A 21,227-nucleotide genomic window follows, 5' to 3' on the forward strand; every position below is an offset into this window, starting at 1 on the left:
GAAAGGTGCAGATGAAGAGTTGGGGGGGGGGGTCCTCCATTTTGTACATAGCTAGTAGGCAGATTTTGTTAAATTCCAAAGGGCCTGTGGCAATATTAGTTTTCTTTTTTTTCCCTTTTTATTTTTGCTCCTGAGCCTGAAATCTGAGATGCCAGTGAATCCAAGTTATTGTCTGGGGAGATGATGTCATGGCTGGAAAAAGGACTAGAAAGCTGGATCAGGGGAGAGAGTAACTCCCTAATATGGGAAAGGGGTATAAATATTGTTGACTGTAAACTCCATTAATTTGATGTGATCTGAGGTCCATAATTAGCTTAGGATCCTGTGTGACCTCTGTATCCCTCTAGATCTGAATTCACATTCTGTGGTCATGAGTAGGAACATTTCATGCTGCCCAATATAGACCCGTCTTCCTCAGGTGTAGCATAGAGTATGTTGTCCGTACTTCCTTCGGAGGATGGAACATTTTCTACCATTGTTGATCCAAGTTGAGTGCAAAGTCCTATGGGAGTCCACAAAGGGGTCTATTTTGTTGTTCCTGATAGAAATGACCGGTAACAATGGAGAGAGGGATTTATTTGAGTTCTAGTCCCATCAAATCTGTTTAGGAGTCTCAGGATCCCCAGTTAGGGCCCCAGCTTTTGGGGTGGCCTGATAGTGACTAAAAAGTCATCATTAAAGTACACCAGTCTCTTGCCCTTATTCAGCTTTTGCAGTCCTTGCTTTGATAAGGTTAGCTTTGGAGTGAGTGAAAGAACTGTAACAGGAAGTAGGTGAGGAGTCTATCTAAGTCTAAGTAGACAATATTTCATTATGAACTTAATACTGAATCACTACAGACTATTGTGTATTTTTGCTTACAGGTATATATTTTGCCCTGATCTATGGTTACATGTGAACATATGCTCTATTTTACGGGACCTGGTCTATATCTAGATTTTGGGCTTTTGTTAGGAAGTGAACCTCCTGGAATGGCATTAGAGAATACCGTGAAAGGAAAGGTCTCACCCAAGTAATGAGGGTGAAGGGTTGGCATTCCATGCCTAATGTCTCTTGACACAGTCTGAAGTGAAGCATGCTGAGGTGGTACTCGTTGCATTCATTAGATTGGGATTGGCAGATGCAAAATCATTTAGTATGGCTTGAGAGAAGCATACAGGAATTGAGCCTCACCCCAGAGGTTCCACGACTGGGGGAAATATAGGCTCTATAGAGGAAGCAAGAGGTTCCTGCTGTCTTTGGGTTTAAGAAGACAATAGATAGTTATTGTCTGGCAATTGGGTTAACTTTGAAAAATCTCTTTTTTAGGATTTGCTGTATCATACACAACATCACCATGTTTTATGTCTTTTGACATTATTTCTATATAGCTGTGCCACTGGTTGCTTCTGTTCTCCCTGGACTAAGCTTTTAAGAGAGTTAACATATTAAAGACTAAGCCTATATATTAAAAAGAGTCTGTGCTTTAAAAAGTTTGAGACATTCAATCAGTTTTTCCCCTCTCATATTACTTAAACAGTGATTTATATGACTACAAATTAATATAAGTTTACATAAACACCATTCCCACTGTAAAGAAATTGTGAGCATGTGGTTGAACTTGGCAGGGTTTGACCTGAGGGGTATGTCCATCCTATTGGTCTCTCTCTCTCTCTACTGACAGGTCTAGTGAGGAGGGACATGACTCCCTAAGATTTGCCTCGTCGTATCAGACTCCCTGCCTCACAAAGTACCCTGCATTCCTAATACTATGTCCTGCTCCCTTATATCTACATAATCATGGTTTTGCCTGAAATGTCTCCTTCCTATTATTAATCCCACCAGTTAAACCCCTAGTACCAGTTGCTAAAGAAGTCCCTACCTTTCCCAGCCCACTTTTACGTTTCTCTGCCCCTTTCCTAACCTTGTATGGTATTATCAAGTCAGTTCTGTTTCCAATTTGCCTCTTTTGTGGCCGGGCTCAAGGAGCAAGCAGGTGGACTGGGAGGCTGATGCTGGCCATTGTTGTTTGAGCCACATGGCTTAACCATATGTGCTACTGCCTGAGTCTGGGGTGTTTAGATGAATAAAGATTTGAATGGCTTCGCCACCATGAGCTTGGTTCCTGGGTCATCTCTCTCTCATGTCACTAGTCTGACATCTCCCACCACCAAAAGACTGTGTCCCATCCCATCCTCCCTCCCCCCACCCCCGCACCATGAAGTTGAACATCCACCCTCAACCTCAACCCAGGGTTTTTACTTTGGTGCACTATTACAAATTTAGTCATATTCCACTTTGAGTTTCCCTTTCTGTTATTCTTTCTCAACTCCTGTTTATGAGTGGGATCATCCCATACTCATCTTTATCTTTCTGACTTAGCTCACTTAACATAATTCCTTCTAGCTCCATCCAAGATGGGTCAGAGAAGGTGAGTTCACTGTTCTTAATAGTTTCATACTATTCCATTGTATATAGATACCACAGCTTTCTCAGCCACTCATCTGTTGTGGGGCACCTGGGTTGCTTCCAGGTTTTAACTGTTATGAACTGTGCTGCTATGAACACACGTGTACACATTTCTTTTTGGTTGGGTGTTATGGAGTCTTTGGGGTTTATCTGCAGGAGAGGAGTTACTGGGTTATATGGAAGGTCTGTGTCTAGCCTAGTGAGAGTTCTCCAGACTGCTCTTCACAGAGATTGGACCAATTTACATCCCCACCAGCAGTGCAGAAGGGTTCCTCTCTCCCCATAGCCTATCTAGCATTTGTTGCTGCTGTCTTCTTTGATGTATGCCATTCTCACATGAGTGAGGTGATATCTCAATGTTGTCTTTATTTGCATTTCTCTGACAATAAGCTACCTGGAGCAATTTTTCAAATGTTTGTTAGCCTTTTGGATCTCCTCTGTAGTGAATGTTCTGTTTATATCCTTTGCCCATTTTTGGATGGGGTCATTTGCTTTTTTGTTGCTAAGATTGCTGAGCTCTTTGTATATTTGGTAATTTTTTTTGTCTGATGTATGGCTTGTAAAGATCTTCTCCCATGCTGTGAGGGGTCTCTTTGTTTGTATAATAGTTTCTTTGGCTGCGCAGAAACTTTTCAGTTTGATGTAGTCCCACTTGTTTGTTTCTGCTTTAGTCTTCCTTGCATTTGGGTTTGTTTCATCAAAGATGTCCTTGAGGTTTAGATGGGAAAGTGTTGCACCAATCTTGTCCTCTAAGTATATGATAGTTTCTGGTCTAACATCCATGTCCTTGACACATTTGGAGTTGATTTTTGTTTCTGGTGAGATAAGGTGGTTCAATTTTATTCTTCTGCATGTTTCAACCCAGTTTTCCCAGCACCATTTATTGAAGAGAGAATCCTTTTTCCATTTAATCCTTTGGGCCCCCTTATCAAAGATTAGATGTCCATAGGTGTGGGGGTTTAGTTCTGGGATTTCAATTATCTTCCACTGGTCTGTGTGTCTATTTTTATTCCAGTACCAGGCTGTTTTGATGATGATGGCCTTATAATATAGTTTGAGATCTGGGAGTGTGATGCCTCAATTTCTGTTTCTTTTTCTCAAGATTGTTTTAGCAACTCTAGGTGTTTTCTGTTTCCAGATAAATGATTATAGTTTTTGTTTTATTCTCTTAAAGAAGCTCAGTGGAACTTTGATGGGTATCACATTAAATTTGTATATGGCTCTGGGGAGAATATTCATTCTGATGATATTAATTCTTCCAATCCATGAACATGTGATGTCTTTCCATTTCTTGGTATCAGTTTCTATTTTCTTGAGTAGTGATTCATAGTTTCCAGTAAACAAGTCTTTCACTTCTTTGGTCAGCTTTATTCCTAGGTATTTTATTGATTGTGCTGTAACAGTGAATGGGAGTGATTTCTGGATGTCTTCTTCAGAGCCATATGCCTGCATGATTTATCCACTCAGATTATTAGTTTTAGATAGAGGGATATATATATCTATATCTATCTATCTATCTATCTATATATATATATATATATAGAGAGAGAGAGAGAGAGAGAGAGAGAGAGAGAAAGAGAGAGGCGGGCTATTACAGCACTGATCCACACTTATCCTTCCCAGTGCAGGACTGGGCCATTGTCTGGCTGCCATGTGCTCCATCACATGAGATATGTCTCAACCCCTTTTATTTTTATTTTCTAAGTTATATATCTCCTATGTTCAGTCTCTCAACTTGTCTGACTTTTCTTGACATTCTTGTATCTTCCCCCCACCCTTTATTTCCACTGTAGGTTGTAATTCATATGTTCTTGATACAATGAAGAAAGAAGTACTCAAGCCACTTCACTGTCTCTTTTTATTGGAAAGCCACTTTCAGTTTGCCATGTGAGTAACTGGGTTGCCAGCTCAGCCATGCTGTCCCATGGGCCACTGTAACAAATGTCTGTTGACTTCACATTCAGGGCAACAAGGTAAGCTCTGATGCCTCAGTTTTCTTCTGGAATTTTCTGCCTCAGCTCCTCACATTTTCTAGTAACAGCTGTTCTATAAGAGTCTCAGTGATTAACAAAGTATCAAACCATTCCCTGGGAGCCTTCTAGAATTGCCTCTCATGGGGCATCTGATAGATCTCTACTTCACAGCTGGTTTATCAGTACATCAAGTAATAACCTGCTCTTTTGTCTCCATTCTCCTGGGTACATTACAGGGGGAAATATCTCCAGGTCATATGGTTGGTGTTTCATCTTTGTTAAGACACACTTGGTAATGAATCTTTATAATATTAGTTGTATGCTAAACCAGCTCTATCCCTGGATTCACTATGAGAGTCTATAACTTCACATTTCTTTGACTTTCTTATGGCAGCTCAAGATTATTTATTTTGTCTGTGTATATTCCTGGCATATTTCTGCCTAGAGGACGAGTAAAATCAATAATTACTACAGTTTTATTAAATTTCTTAAAGAGCAGGATATCTGATCTGTTGACTGGAGTTGGTTAATCACAGTCCTGTATAGTGTTTTTTCCCACATATTTTTCAGCTATCATTAGTAATAGTGATATCTAGCTTGCTAATCTTTATTTCAAAAATTATTGTCACTCCCAGTGACATATTAGTACTTTTTGGTATAGCTTAAAATAGTCCAATGTAAAGAATTAAAGAAATGATCTTTATTTATTGGATAGAGACAGCCAGAAATTGAGAGGGGAAGGGGTGATAGAGAAACACCTGCAACACTGCTTCACCACTTGCAAAGCTTTCCCCCTGTAAGTGGGGTACTAGGGGCTCAAACTTGGGTCCTTACATATTGTAACATGTGTGCTCATCCAGATGTGCTACCACATGCCCCCAAGAATGTTTTCCTACAATGCATTCTATTGTCTTTTATTTTCTTTTTTTTTTTTTTAGCTTGCCATATGCTACCATTCTATCTCATTTCTGTTTCTTCTTATGGGTCTAATTGTAACAATCTTAGCTGCCAGTCAGTTGACACAGTTTGCAATAAAAGTCAATTTAGAACACAAAACATGTATTCAATTTCACTCTAATATAAGGAGTCATATACACAAAGAGTCATATACACAAAGACTGAATTAAACTGAAACAATCTATTCCCAAGTTATTATACTCAACTGGGGAAGATTGTCATGCAGCTTGCACAAACTCTTCAACCTTAACTGGACGTTCAGTGCTGTCTTGAGTTATTTCCTATGCAGCTAATCAGCTGCTTCTTCCTTTTGTCTAAATAACTATTCTGAATTACCACAACTTTCTTCAGATTCCTCCATCTATTTCATCTTCTTGGAGCTCTATCTCTTGTTACCAACACATGAACCTATTTTCTTATTTATTCAGAAAAATAAGAAAATATTTAACCACACAATCCAGACTCAGCTGTAAAATGATATCTTTAGCAGAATGCATACTTTCAGTGTCTTTTATGTCTTTCTTGGTAGACTGTCCTTCCCATTATCAAAGTCTAGTTCATCTATCCAGTCACTGTACTAGTTTATATTCTGATTTAACATAGGTCTTGGGCCATCCATATGATGATATATATGCTGTTTACTACCCTCAACAAATAAAAATACTCTAAAAAAAATATCTTCTGATCCCATGTTACTCTCTATGTACTGCTGTTTAAATATTTTCACATTTACAGTCAAACTTTTTTGTTTGTTTTTAAGAGGGTTTTATCTCAAAAATTAATTTTATTTATTTTTGGTAAGTTTTATTAATGCTTTAGTAATGGCTTATAAACTATAAGATTTCAAGAATACAATGTCCTGGCTTTGTGTGTGTGTGTGTCACTGCACCTGCCCCCCAAAGTTTTGTGACCCCTCCCTTAAAAAGTCATTGCCATTTTAACCATTTCCCTCCTCGTTGGTCATTTACCACTCAGCTAGTAACAATTTGTCTTCTGTCTCCAAAATAGTGAAGATCATTCCCACAAATCATATATATATTGCTATTGTTGTCTCTGGATTTTCAACATTCCAATTGGCTTTTTCTGACAAAAAGAGATAGAGGCTAGAAAGATAGCTCACCTGGATAGAGTAGGCTTGCTTGATCATCTGTATCACCTATACTGGAACAGGTTTCACTGCTATGATGTCTTTGTTTCTCTATGTCTGAGAAAATTGGTTTGGAGCACTGAAGCCCTGGTGATGACAACCAAGAGAAAGATGATAGATAGATGATTGGTAGATAGATAGATAGATGATAGATAGATAGATAGAGAAACTTTTCCAGACTGCTCTCCACATGGATTGGAACACTTTACATTCACATCAGCAATGTAAAAGGGTTCTTTTACCCTTGAACCTTCTCTCAGAAGGCTAAAAATGGACATATCCTCTTACCCAGCATTTCCTCTCCTAGGGATTTATCCTAAGGAAACAAACACCCTCTTCCAAAGAGAGACACACTTATAAATGAATTGACAGAAGTCTAAAGGAAACAGAAATCACTCAGTATTTCAGGGGATGGGGGTGGGGGGCAGGTCTGAACAGGGAATGAGAGATATATACATTGTTGAAGGTCTGAAAGGCAAATGTTTGGGACAGTAGGGTGTTATTAGCTTTATAGCTCATTGCTGCAACCATCTGAGAGTCAGAGATACTTGGCTGCAAACCAAAAGTTCAACAAACTTTGGGATGCTCCAATGGAAGTTACAATGTCCTCAATCTACAGCTCCAAAACTGGTGACTGACAGGACTGCCCAGTCTGTTTGGAGGCTGAGAAATCTTTTTCCTAATCCAAGTCAGTACTTCTGCCATCAATGTTAGGAATGATCATATTTACCTCCCCACTGTTTTCCAAGTTTTCACGAGTGCATTTTCCTGACAGCACCTAAACCTCATTTCAAAACCTTGCTAGCAAAGAAGTTTAAGAAAAATGAATCGTAGGTGGTGCTTGGGAGAGCAAGAAGGGGAAATCAATTAGTGCTGAGGACCAGGGTTACCATCTAGCATCAGGAGCATTGAAGATCAATGATGGTGGTGGTGGGGGACTGGGACAACTGGAAATATTAAAATAAAAAAAATCCAAATTGAATTCTGCCTCATGTTTTGCAAGTCATTTATATAGATAAATCATGATAATTTAAGTAGATAAGCACTTCACAAAGAAATAAAAACTTCAGGGGTCGGGCGGTGGCGCAGTGGGTTAAGCACATGTGGCGCAAAATGCAGGGACCCATGAGTATCCCGGTTCGAGCCCACCTGCAGGGGAGTCACTTCACAGGCAGTGAAGCAGGTCTGCAGTTGTCTATCTTTCTCTCCCCCTCTCTTTCTTCCCCTCCTCTCTCCATTTCTCTTTGTCTTATCTGACAACATCAACAGTGGCAATAATAATGGCCACAATGAGGCTACAACAACAAGGGCAACAAAAGGGGGAAAAATGGCCTCCAGGAGTGGTGGATTCATGGTGCAGGCACCTAGCCCAGCAATAACCCTGGAGGGAAAAAAAAGAAAGCAAGAAAGAAAAACTTCAGAAAGAAAATAGAGGAGAGTGTTTTTTTTTTCTTTTAATTTTGAGCTAGAAAAGAGTTTGTTAAACATTACATAAAAGCTCTAAGAGTTAAATTGATTTAACGTATCAAAATTAATAACTGTTTAATAAAAAATACCACAAAGAAAAGAAAATATTTGTTATACTTTGCAAACAAAAGTTGAATAATCACAATGTATAAAAAATCCATACTGATCAGTAGAAAGCACATATGTACATGAAATAAAAAGATTGGCATATAACATGTAAATATATGGTCAAAAATCAAAAAGCAGTTTTAGAAAAGATTAATTTTGAGAGATAGAGAAGAGGAGAGAAGAGAAAAGAGAAGAGGAGGGAGAAGAGGGGATAGAGAGGCCAGAGTACAGTTCAGCTCTAGAATATGGTATTGCTAGGGATTGAACCTGAGACCTCTGAGGCATCAGGAATATTAAATCTGATGTGCTACCACTTCATTGTTTTCCAAGTCCAAGAAATACAAAAATGTAGATCAAATTGAAATAGCGTATTTTATATTTATAAAACTTTAATAATATTGAGTAATACTGACTTCTAATACTTCTTCTTCTGTATGTTTTATTTCTTGATTATAGTTTAAGTCTATTTAACATTCATTACTTTTCATTACTCTAGATTACAAGTTAGTAGAGACAATACATAAATAGGAATTACTATATAATGGTACCTAAAATCACTCATAATAATATTAGAAAATAACTCTGGAGGTGGCCAGGTAGGAGTGCACCTGGTTAAGCACACACATTACAGTACATAAGGACCCAGGTTCAAGCCCCTGGTCATCTCCAGCCATAGGAAAGCTTCTTGAGTGGTGAAGCAGGGCTGCTTGTGCCACTCTGTCTCTTTCCCTACGTATTTCCCCATCTCCTCTCAACTTCTCTCTGTCTCTATCCAGTTATAAACAAATAAATATACTTTACAAAATAAAATCACTCTGGAAAAGGATTTAGCATTGTCTTGGAAATTTGAACATGGAAATACCCCCTAACTGAAAAATGCTACAACCAATATAGATCTTAGGTAAATTCTTTTATGTGTGTTCAGAAAACAAGTTTATAACAAATAGTTATTAGTAGTTCAGGAAAAAAGTCTTCAGATTCCACTGTCTCAAGTATGAATGTATAAAATGTGCACATTTACACAGTGAAATAATATATAGCAGTGAAAATGAATGAGCAATAGCTATAATGAGTGGTACATGAATCTTGAAACCTTGTGTAGAATAAAAGTAAATACTAAAAGATCATAGCCTGTATGGCACCATTAAAATAATGTTCAAACACAAAAATTAAGTAATATTATTAGATATATATCTACATACTTGATAAAACTTTTTAAAATATAAGAAATAGAGTAATAATAATTTTCTCTCTGATGTGGAAAGGAGGGGATGAAATAATGTAGAGAAAAACATAGGAAAATGCAACTTATTCATAATAAGCTCATAGGATAGTAGGCTTATTAATATTATTATATTTTCCTAGTAAATGCATTTATATATCTCAGACATAATATTCAAATATAAAGAACTTATCTGTATTCTAATATGTGCAATTTGTCTTAAGAGTAGAAAATTATTACCATTAATATCAATTTAATTTTGACTTACTATCTTTATTAATTGTACATAAATATAAGTTTATTGGGTAGAGACGGCCAGAAATTGAGAGAAAAGGGGGAGATAGAAGGGAAAGAAAGACACTTCTTCAGCACTTGCAAATCTTTCTTCCTGCAGGTGGGGACCAGGGGCTTGAACCCGGGTCCCAGTGCATTGTAATGTGCATTTAACCAGGTGTGCCACCATCTGGCCCCTCAATATAATTTTGATATACAAATAATTATGATTAAAAAAATAAACTACTATCATCTATCTCATCTCTCTTTATATAGTTCTGTTACATGTGGTTGGAACATTGCTAAAATATTAATTTTAGCTTAGTACTAGAATGGCTTTAGTGTCCAGCAAAATACAAAGCAATGGAATAAAAGCAAATAAATTCTTTGATTTACTAAAATGGAGAAAATGTAACTTACATTGAATAGCACCGGGGATTTTATGTGCCAACATCCAGCAGGAAATAAAGTTGTAGAAATGACAAAGTAGAATCAAGATCAATCACTATGGGTTTTTGGTTTTCTTTTGAAATCACAGTACATTTCAACATTGGCGACAGCAGAGGCAAAAGCAAAATGAAATAAAAGAGGGAATCATTCATTGTCTTTCTTTTTAATCTCTTCTCTCTCGTTCTCTCTTTATTCTTTTTGGTCAAGGTTCAAATACTTTATCATTACACATCAGACCTCTTCTCCTAGAGTCTCTAATTTTCCTACCTGTCCATCCTCATCTTTCGTCATATTCCTGTTTTATACTTGCTTACACTCTTCTCGTAAGTCAAATTCAACTTCTTATAGATCCCTGCATAGATCCTGCTGTTTCCTGCTTCTTTCTTGTTACTTGACCTTTTTCTCTTACTGAAAATCCTTTTCTGTCTTCTCTTCATTGACTTCTTTTTAGGAAGTCTTGCCTGACACTTCAGTCTGATCCTCCTTTATTCCCTTAGACATAGTTTTCTCCTGGTAATCATCACACTTTCATAAAAGTTGATTTTCTTATCTTTATTTTTAAATATTAAGCTCTTTAGGGTCAAAGATTATTACTAAAAAAGTATTTTATTTTGATCAGTACATATCACAGTATTTCATAGTCAATAATGATAACAAGATCATGTATAATTTTTTTTTAGTGTAAACTCTTCTATAGTGAGCTGTTCTCCATTGCTCTTCCTTTGAGCTTCTCACTCACCTCACCGACTACCCTAGAAAATTCTTCAGGAAGCTTCCTTGCTCTTAGTGAGTAGATGCTCTACATCAACATATCCTCTTTATAGCACTATTAATTAGACATTATCATAAACTTCTGTCATTCGTTGAGTAATTATCATTTTGTCCATTAGACTATAACCTCCAAGGGTATTAGGACCAGGCCTGCTTTTGTTTATTATTATACATTTATGCTATAGTTTAGGATAGATCTTCACTGCTGTATTGTATTGAGAGACTTCTGGAGGTGGGGCAACAGAGTAACAGTAGCTGTGTTTTACTCTCTGGGTCAACTAGGAATAACAAAGAGGATCATCTGAGAATGCAACAGCACAAGACTAAGATTATTTTGGGAACCCACAAAGTCATGGGTAAGTACAAACATGTGTGGCTTGTAGACAGAAAAGAGCTTAAGGAGAGATTCCTGAAGCTAAAAGCATGCATCTACTCAGGGGTGAGTAGTAACAGCCCCACTTTTTTTTTTATCAACCAAAAGACTTGAAGGGAGGAGGGAACCCCCTCAGTCTCACCAATTGTAACTGTGAGTCTCCATTGCTACTGTCCTTTGGAGGCTGGAAAATTAGCAGAGAGGCCCTGTACTGACATCAGGGGACAGAGGACTGATTGGGCAACTCAAGAGAAGATCTACACTTCTGGTGGTCTGGAGGTGGGGTTGTATAGTAGGAACCTTTCCAAACTGTTCACCTAATAAATTGAGAGACACAGTGAATAATTGTCTCAGAACCCACAGAGTACAAGCAGAGTATTTTTTAGAAACTCACAGGGCTAAGGACTGCTCTGACTGCTAGCAGAGTGTGAAATTGGGCCTAGGGCTTTAGACCCTCACGGCGTATGAGTCTCTTTGCATAACCATTGTGATATCTCTCCCCCACCCTATGTTATCTCTTGGTGAGGAGTGAGTGATTAAACTAAAAAATATACTCATTGTTAAAAAAACCCTCAGGCTCCCATAGCCTTCATGGAAGACTATAAGAAGATAAGAGGGATTAACAGTCACTGTGCTTCACTTTAGGGACTGAGATAAAATTGAAACAACTGTTAATTTCTAAAACCATGAACTCTTACTAATTTACTTAGACACAAGTCAATCCTGATAAGTGTTATTAATGTATTTAAAAGTACTGAGAGAGGGACCTTATAAGACACCATATACAGTGGTTAAATCAAGAAGAAACATTGGAGAAATGAACTAGGACAAAAGCCCAGATAACAGTACTGTATTATATTGGCTGACTGACTGAGTAACTAACTGACTAGGTGAAAGAATAAACTGTGAGCACTACTGGATTTCAGTAAACATGGAACATACCAAGTGAAATAATAGGGAATGTAAAACCCTTTCTGCAATATATGTGTGAGAAGGATGTGGTCAGTTTAAAAAAGATTTTTATTGGCATCTTCAGAAGAGGTGAGGATAGAGAATGTAGCATCACATTTCAGGTACTGCTTACTCTTCTTAGCCAGTGAAGACTTCCCTTTAAAGAAAGACAGTGAAGGAATACTTTCTTAGGAGGGAAACTCAGATGTATCAGCTACATTCATGTATCACCTACTTGAGAAGGTCACAGAAGTTGTAGATAGAAACAGTGTGACTGAATGATACAGGGTAAAATCCAAGGCATCCATAGCTTGAAATTTGACTATTTCTTCCCTGACATAAGGTACAATCTCAGTGATCAAGTACTGTCCAAAGGTAGCTTTGGGGACAATGATTAAAAATAAAGAGGAACCAGACGGAAGAAAAGTCATATGTATTTTTATGTGTCAGTCCAAGGAAGAAACAACTAAAATTCTAATAATGGCCCTTTTGCTCAGTATCATACTACCTCATCATCTGGGGGCCTAGTTAGGAGTCCTTGGATTCCCACACAAATATGATGGGCCTAGTCCTTTTGTGGGTCTTCCCAGGATCTTGCCCTCACCTTAAAGCAGTGGTGGTAGGGACTGCCCCAGTCTCTGAAGGAAGACTGCGTTATTTTGCCCTGCCACTTGAGGAAGACTAGTCCTGAAAGGAGTGCAGCCTGAAATGTTTCCAGCTGTGACCATGAGCTGTGAGCTCAGACCAATAGGGACTCAGAGTTTACACAGGCTCTTGTGTTAAATATATATGCCCTGGGTTGGGTGGATGGGGGTAAATAGTTAATTATATCCACAGAATTTTTTCAAAGTTTCCCTAATCCAACTTTCTAGTCCTTTTCTGTATTCTGACAACATTCTATCTGATAGTATTTTTATCCAACTTCATTCTATCTATCAAACTCAAACAAAACCTACCATATTCATGGCCCCCTACAACCATGCCTAAAAGAGACTTTCTAACTTTCTTCCAGCCTTAATTCCTTAATATTATCTGCTTTGCTCCTACTTTTTAGTTCCCGTTCATTAACCATTTTGTCTCACTTTATGCTCTGCCACCTTCTGGACACCAAGTCTCATCAAAGTTAGGATTTCATCCTAACTTTTATGGGCAGACAAATTCACCAATGAGCCCAGTCTCTCCAGAGGTATACCCCAGTAAGGAAAGACAGAAATAGGCTGGGGGAATGGATCAACCTGCCAATGCCCATGTCCAGTGAAGAAGCAATTACTAAAGCCAGAACTCCTACCTTCTGTATCCCCAAAACTATCTTGATTATTTTCTCAGTGGAGGAGAAGTGTTAGGAAGAAGAGGATAAGAGGGCTCTGAAATCCAGCTCCATCAGGACTCGCTGAGAAAGGAGGGAATAGGGAGGAACATTTGGATATAGTAATAGGATCATGAATGGCCTTGGAGAAGAGAGGACTGGACCAAGAAGAAAAAGGGGGCAATTATGTACAAATGTGGATAGTTGTAGAGATGATGGCTGACTCATGTTTTCAACCTTAGGAGAACTTTGGTGGTTTGTAGTGGGGAGACTGGGGACTCAGAACTCTGGTGGTGGGAACAGTGTGAAAATATAAATAAATATAAAATATAAAGCTATTGATATGTAATTTTGTAAATCATTACTAAATCACTAATAAAAATTAAAAAATGTTAAACTGGGGTTCCCGGAAGATGGCGGACTGAGAAGCTGCTAGTGGCTTGAGCTCTGACCACATCTTCTGGAAACGGTAGGATTTTCTGCCTTTAGTAGGCCAGTCAATAAGGGGTCCTAGCGGTGACACCAAGGAGGTGACTATAACTTAATTTGGGTTAAAATATAGAGTAGGAAAAAAGGGAAACAATTTTTTTTTCTTTCTTTGAAATTATTAAGCACACCTCCTCCCCCTGCCTCCCCCATAACCAGTCCCTGGGGACCAGCTGCTAGCAAGCTCCCCTGCTGAGCCCCTTTCTTACCAAAATTCCTGTCCCACCAGGGAGTATCATTCATTCTAAGTCTATACCCTTCTGAAACCTCCGGCCTTTTTTCTTTCTAAGTAGCCCACCACCCCCAACTCACCCTGCATAGCTAATTAAATAATTAAAAATAAAAAAAAAAAACACCTCTTTCCTTTCACCACTCTTTTATGACTGTTCTTTTTCTTATCTTTTTCTTTTCTCTCTCTCTCTTTCTTTTTTTTCCTTTTTCTCATTCTTGCCATCCTTTCTTCCTTAATCCTACAGCTTTCAAAGCCACAGGCCCCATCCCCCACACCAACAAACAGTGTGCTTTTTTGAATTCATTGATACACATTTGAGAATTATTTTGGGGAAGAATTCTGACTCAAAGTTGGACTCTCACTGCGAGTATCTCTGCTCAACATCCCTTCCTCCTTTAGCTACACCTAGAATATACAGTGGATAGTAGATCTGCTTAACTGTCTATTTCAGCTATCCTTGTCTAGTCCTGAGGGTTTTTTTTTCCTCTTTCTTAACAATCAGCTGCCTCTGATCACAAGATTTGAGGTAATCTGGGACAGGTTTTTGTTTTTTTTTTTTACCCTGCTCTATTTTGTTATTCTTCTTCTAGCGTTTGCCCTTCTTCCATAGCCAGTCAACAGCGTCAGGTTGAAAGCTGTCAGGAGCTGCTTGTTGCTGGCTCTGAAAGTGACTGGGATCCATGTGGATTCAGTCGGCTAGGAAGGATTGTCAGTTTCCCCAATGAATGGGTACTCACGGGATGCACCACGAGAAGGCCGATCCAATGCATCCCAAATATAAAATAATAATTTTGTTATTAATATTATATAAAGGCATATATCTGTCCCCCCCTTTAGGTTGATCAGAATTAACTCTTAGGGTATCTTTCATTGCTAGGGTAGTGGGCATCTTATCTATTGTGGGAGGACCTTGTCTCATTACTCCTACCTCCTCTACAGACTCTCCCCTCCCTCCTCCTCCTAGCTAATTAAAAAAATTAAATTAAATTAAATTAAAAATAAAGTAATAAAAAAACTTTCCTTTCACTGCTTTTTAATTACAGCTCTTTTTCTTATCTTTTCTCTCTCTTGTCTCTTCTTCTTTTTTTTTTTAATCTTGTCATACACTTCTTCCTTCCTTCTTCTTTGCCTTTCTGAATTTGTGAATTATTTTGGGGAAGAAATCTGACTCAGAGTGGACTCTCTATGTGTGTATCTTTGCTCTACTTCCCTTTCCCCTCTTTTTACCCCTAGAATATACAGTGGATAGTAGATTCACATAACTATCTATTCTTGCTATCCATTCTTTCTTTTCTCTTTCTTCTTCACTGGGTTTTGGTTACTATTTTTTCACGAACAGGAGAAATTGTTTGGCTAACTGGTAGTGATTAAACTGCTTCAATACTTGCTTCAGTTGTTATTGTAATTCCTGAGGTTGGTGAGTGCTATTGTCATAAAGGTATTTAGTACAGTGTTGCTTGTACTCAAGACACAACAACTGAGGAACAACAGAGCATAAGAAAAGAAACACATAAATCAAAAAAATGGGTAGATCAAAAACAAATAAAACTGCTACCCCAATGAATGAAGACAAGAGCCCAGAAGACTACTACAAATCAGCCAGAAGTAACCATAGATAAGAAAAGTATGCAAGCAATAATAAACTTATTAATCACAGAAATGAAAACAACATTGGAGGAAAGGAATGGCAGTATTAGGGAAACAACAGTTGAGACCCCCAAGGAAAATACTGATCATCTTGAGGCAATCAGAGAACTGAAAGCTGAAATAGCTGTAATGAAGAAAGAAGCTGAGGCAAGGGAAAGCAGACTAACAGAAGCAGAAAACAGAATTAGTCAGACAGAGGATGAGTTAGAGAAAACTAAGAAAGAGGTGAAAGAGCTCAAAAGAGATTGAGAGACACTGAAAACAACAACAGAGACATATGGGATGATCTCAAAAGAAGTAGCATTTGCATAATTGGCCTGCCAGAGGAAGAAAGAGAGGAAGGGGAAGCAAACATTCCAGAGGAAATTATAGAAGAAAACTTCTCAGACCTGAATAACAGAAAGGACATCAAGATTCAAGAGGCCCAGAGAGTACCAAACAGAATCAACCCAGACCTGAAGACACCAAGACACATCATAGTCACAATGAGAAGAAGTAAGGATAAAGAAAGTATCCTACCTAAACGCTGCAACAGAGAAACAAAAAGTCACATACAGGGGAAAACCCATAAGATTATCTGCAGACTTCTCCACTCAAACTCTAAAAGCCAGAAGAGAATGGCAAGATATCTGTCGAGCCCTGAATGAAAAAAGGTTTCAACCAAGGATAATATATCCTGCTAGACTTTCATTCAAACTAGATGGAGGAATCAAAACCTTCTTAGACAAACAACAGTTAAAGGAGGCAACCATCACCAAACCAGCCCTGAAAGAGGTTCTAAAAGACCTCTTATAAACAAGAACATCATTATAATACTGGCAATATATCAGAGCAAACAAAAAAAATTTTTTGAACAATGGCAATACAGTACATTAAATGCATAATATCAATAAATGTCAATGGCTTAAACTCACCCATCAAAAGGCACAGAGTTGGGGGATGGATCAGAAAACATAACCCAACCATATGCTGCTTGCAAGAATCCCATCTGTCACAACAAGATAAACACAGACTTAAAGTGAAAGGATGGAAAACTATCATACAGGCTAACGGACCACAAAAAAGGGCAGGAACAGCCATTCTCATCTCAGACACGATAGATTTTAAATTAAATAAAGTAATAAAAGATAGGCAAGGACATTACATAATGACTAGAGGATCAATCAGCCAAGAAGACTTAACAATTATTAACATCTATGCACCCAATGAGGGACCATCTAAATACATTAAGCATCTACTGAAAGAATTTCAAAAATACATCAATAGTAATACAATAATAGTGGGAGACTTCAATACCCCACTCTCACACTTAGACAGATCAACAAAGCAGAAATCCAACAAAGATACAAGAGAATTGAATGAAGAGATTGACAGACTAGACCTCCTGGACATTTTCAGAGTCCTTCACCCCAAAACACTGGAATACAACTTCTTTTCAAATCCACATAACACATACTCAAGGATAGACCACATGTTAGGCCACAAAGACAGCATCAATAAATTCAAGAGCATTGAAATCATCCCAAGTATCTTCTCAGACCACAGTGGAGTAAAACTAACATTTAACAACAAACAGAAAATTATTAAAAGTCACAGAATTTGGAAACTAAACAACATGCTCCTTAAGAACCACTGGGTCAGAGATTCACTCAAACAGGAAATTCAAATGTTCCTGGAAACTAATGAAAATGAAGACACAACCTATCAAAATATTTGGGACACAGCTAAAGCAGTACTGAGAGGAAAACTTATAGCCATACAATCACATATTAAACACCAAGAAGAAGCTCAAATGAACGACCTTACTGCACACCTCAAAGACTTAGAGGAAGAGGAACAAAGGAACCCTAAAACAACCGGAAGGACAGAAATCACGAAAGTTAGAGCAGAAATAATAACATCGAAAAGAAAAGAACCATACAAAATATCAATGAAGCCAAATTTTGGTTCTTTGAAAGATTAAACAAAATAGGCAAACCCCTAGTCAGAGTCACCAAACAAAAAAGAGAGAAGACTCAAATTAATAGAATTATAAACGATGGAGGAGATATCACAACTGACACCACAGAAATCTAGAGAATCCTGCGAAACCCACCCTACTACGGAAAGAGAGAGGCAGACTGGGAGTATGGACCGACCAGTCAACGCCCATGTTCAGCGGGGAAGCAATTACAGAAGCCAGACCTTCTACCTTCTGCAACCCACAATGACCCTGGGTCCATGCTCCCAGAGGGATAGAGAATGGGAAAGCTATCAGGGGAGGGGGTGGGAAATGGAGATTGGGTGGTGGGAATTGTGTGAAATTGTACCCCTCCTACCCTATGGTTTTGTTAATTAATCCTTTTTTAAATAAAAAAGAAAAAAATATATTGGAAAAAGTAAAGAAATTGGTGTCTTTAATGATAGTGACAAGTTAAAGTCACAAGTCAAAGTCCTAATTCCCAGTGAGATAATGTTGGAGATAAGATGAGAGATAATCAGAGTGAAATGGGATCATAAGGACAGGATCCTGGTGTGATGAATTAGAGCCCTAGTTACAAGAAATGAGAAAGCAATCTCTCTCTCTCTCTCTCTCTCTTTCTCCCCATTATATGTCTCTGTCTTCTTTATTTCTTCTTTGTCTCCTTATTTTAGGACATAGCAGTGAGGAAACAAGCCCGCCAGCTAATAAGAAAGGCCTCATCAGAAATCAAACTTGCTTGAATACTAATGTTGGACTGCCAGCTCCTAAAGCTGTGAGGGAATTAATTTTGCTTTTTAATCTCCCTGTCAGTGCTGTTTTGTTAAGTGAACCCAATTTATTAAGACATGTATGAGCAGGATTAAGTCTAGACAAACCTCTGAATTTATGTGCTTCATTTTCCAGCTAGAATAGTTTTTCTCACATCAGTTCTGATCCCTACCACATGCACCCCACAAACATACATTCCAAACACATAGTAGAGCATCGAACTACATTGCTTCATTGAACATCACATCATTATAAGGTTGATGAGAAAAATAATTAATTCTCCACCGCTTGTGTGGAGTTTGCACTTTTTCCCAAGACTACTTGGGTTTTCTCCTGGGTACTCTAGTTTCTTCATAATTTCTTTTCTTCTTCTTTTTTTTTTTTATAAAAAGGAAACACAGACAAAACCATAGGATAAGAGAGGTACAACTCCACAAAATTCCCACCACCAGAACTTCATAGCCCCTCCCCTCCCCTGATAACTTTCCTATTCTTTAGCCCTATGGGAGTATGGGCCCAAGGTCATTGTGGGATGCAGAAGGTCAGGACACATTGGTGGGGTTGTCTGTCCAGGGAAGTCTGGTCAGCATCTGATAGCATTTGGAAACTGGTGGCTGAAAAGAGAATTAACTCTTTCCAAAGCCAAACAAATTGTTGAACAATCAAGGATCTAAAGACTGGAATAGTGCAGATGAACTTGAGGTTCATTGATATTTCAATTACTCCAAAGAGATGAAGGAAGAGAGAGAGAAATGAAGAGAAAGGAAGGACAACCTTCAATAAGTAGACATCCTTTCTAGGTTTAGTTCCCACTTTATGTCCTGAACTACTGTTTATCAGGGACCCTAGACTAGAATAATCAGGTTTTGAAATAAATTATTGAGTGAATTATTACAAAACCTTGATTGTGACTACTAGGAGTTTGGGGAGTATTTAGAATCGTGCCGATTTTATGTGAACAGGAGCATAGGAATTTAACTATAAATTAGCTTATGGTCAAATATATTTGGTTATATATTACTTTGTTTTAATAATTTTGCACAGTAAGTTTCCAAGAACTTACTAAGTGATTATTTACTACATACACATTCTTGATGGCCCTATTCACATTTTGCCACCTACTGAAAGTTCCCTTCCCAACCTGAATAAATCTGTTATAGCTTGACCTGCCTATGTCCAAGGTATTGTAAAATTTTTTCCTCCTTTCAAATCCACAGGTTATTCATTAATAGGTCTTATTATCACTCTCATGGGCTTTGCTGTTCTGGAAGGCAAGGGTCTAGATCTCATCATTTTTTATGCCTAGTTTATTGTCTGACTGCAGGTACCTTCTCAATAAATATCTGTTAAATTAGATGGAATTCACTATTGAGCACTTGTCAGTCCCTAGATAAGACTCTCTTTAGCCGGGAGTTGGGCTGTAGTGCAGTGGGTTAAGCGCAGGTGGCGCAAAGCACAAGGACCGGCATAAGGATCCCGGTTCGAACCCCGGCTCCCCACCTGCAGGGGAGTCGCTTCACAGGCGGTGAAGCAGGTCTGCAGGTGTCTATCTTTTTCTCCTCCTCTCTGTCTTCCCCTCCTCTCTCCATTTCTCTCTGTCCTATCCAACAATGATGACAACAACAATAATAACTACAACAATAAAACAACAAGGGCAACAAAAGGGAATATTTAAAAAAAAGACTCTCTCTAGCCATAAAAGCAACTGGAAGATACAAAGAGGGTAAGTATGAAGCCTTTACTTCTCTCTAAGACTTAAGAGACTTCCTCCGAATTCCACCAGTCTTCTGAGCATCAGGAAAGCAATAACAGCAAATGATGTTGTCAAAGGGTCAGGTCACAGGGGAGTGCACATGCTGGAAGCACCAATAGATGGTCCCTCCATGCAGTGCCCACCAGAGTTTATCAAAGCTTCCTCTACCTACCACCTACATGAAGTCAGGCCAGGCTGAGGCAGAGGACAGCTGACTGATTTCTATGCTAACTCCATGAGTGATATCTGTGTCTGTCAATACAGGGAAGAAAGTGAATAATCTCAGTACTTGGCTTTAGGGTACAGAGAGGAACAAATAGCCTTTTTTACTCTACAAGATAAAAGAGAAGAAGAATGGCAAAGCCAAAATGAAGGACTGGCAGGCCAGGGGTGTACAAACTAGCTGTGCTCCAACCATGCAGAGAAGGTGGATGGATATGACTCGCTACATGTGGAATACATCCTTCATTTTAATCTTCACAACCAGGTAGAACCATTCAGTATTAGAATGTGAAATCGACTTTGTCACATCACTAGCTTTGTCATTTATACCTTGGTATGTGAACAAAGCATTGAAAACTTGGACTGAATTAGAAGCACTCCAATTGGTGAAACAGTGAGGTTGCTCGATGCATGACAGAGCACTTCGCCATACCTCACCACTTTGCCTGCTTACCACAATTCCTCTCTTGGCACCTACCCCACTCTGCCCCTCCCCTCCCCCCCCCCATAAAACCATTCTTTTCTGAGTAGTCAACTTAATGAAAACAGATGAAAGTCTTCAGAAAGATGCTAGGAACCCTGAGGCAGAACAAGTGAGTGAAAAAAGAAAGTAAGAGAAGACACAACTAAAGTTAATGTAAGGTTGGAGAAAGATACTTTGACATTCTCATTCCTGCATTATCTTTTGCCTGGCAGCTGCAGCTGTTCAT

The sequence above is a fragment of the Erinaceus europaeus genome, chromosome 11 (genome assembly GCF_950295315.1).
Source record: "Erinaceus europaeus chromosome 11, mEriEur2.1, whole genome shotgun sequence".
NCBI classification, from domain to species: Eukaryota; Metazoa; Chordata; class Mammalia; order Eulipotyphla; family Erinaceidae; genus Erinaceus; species Erinaceus europaeus.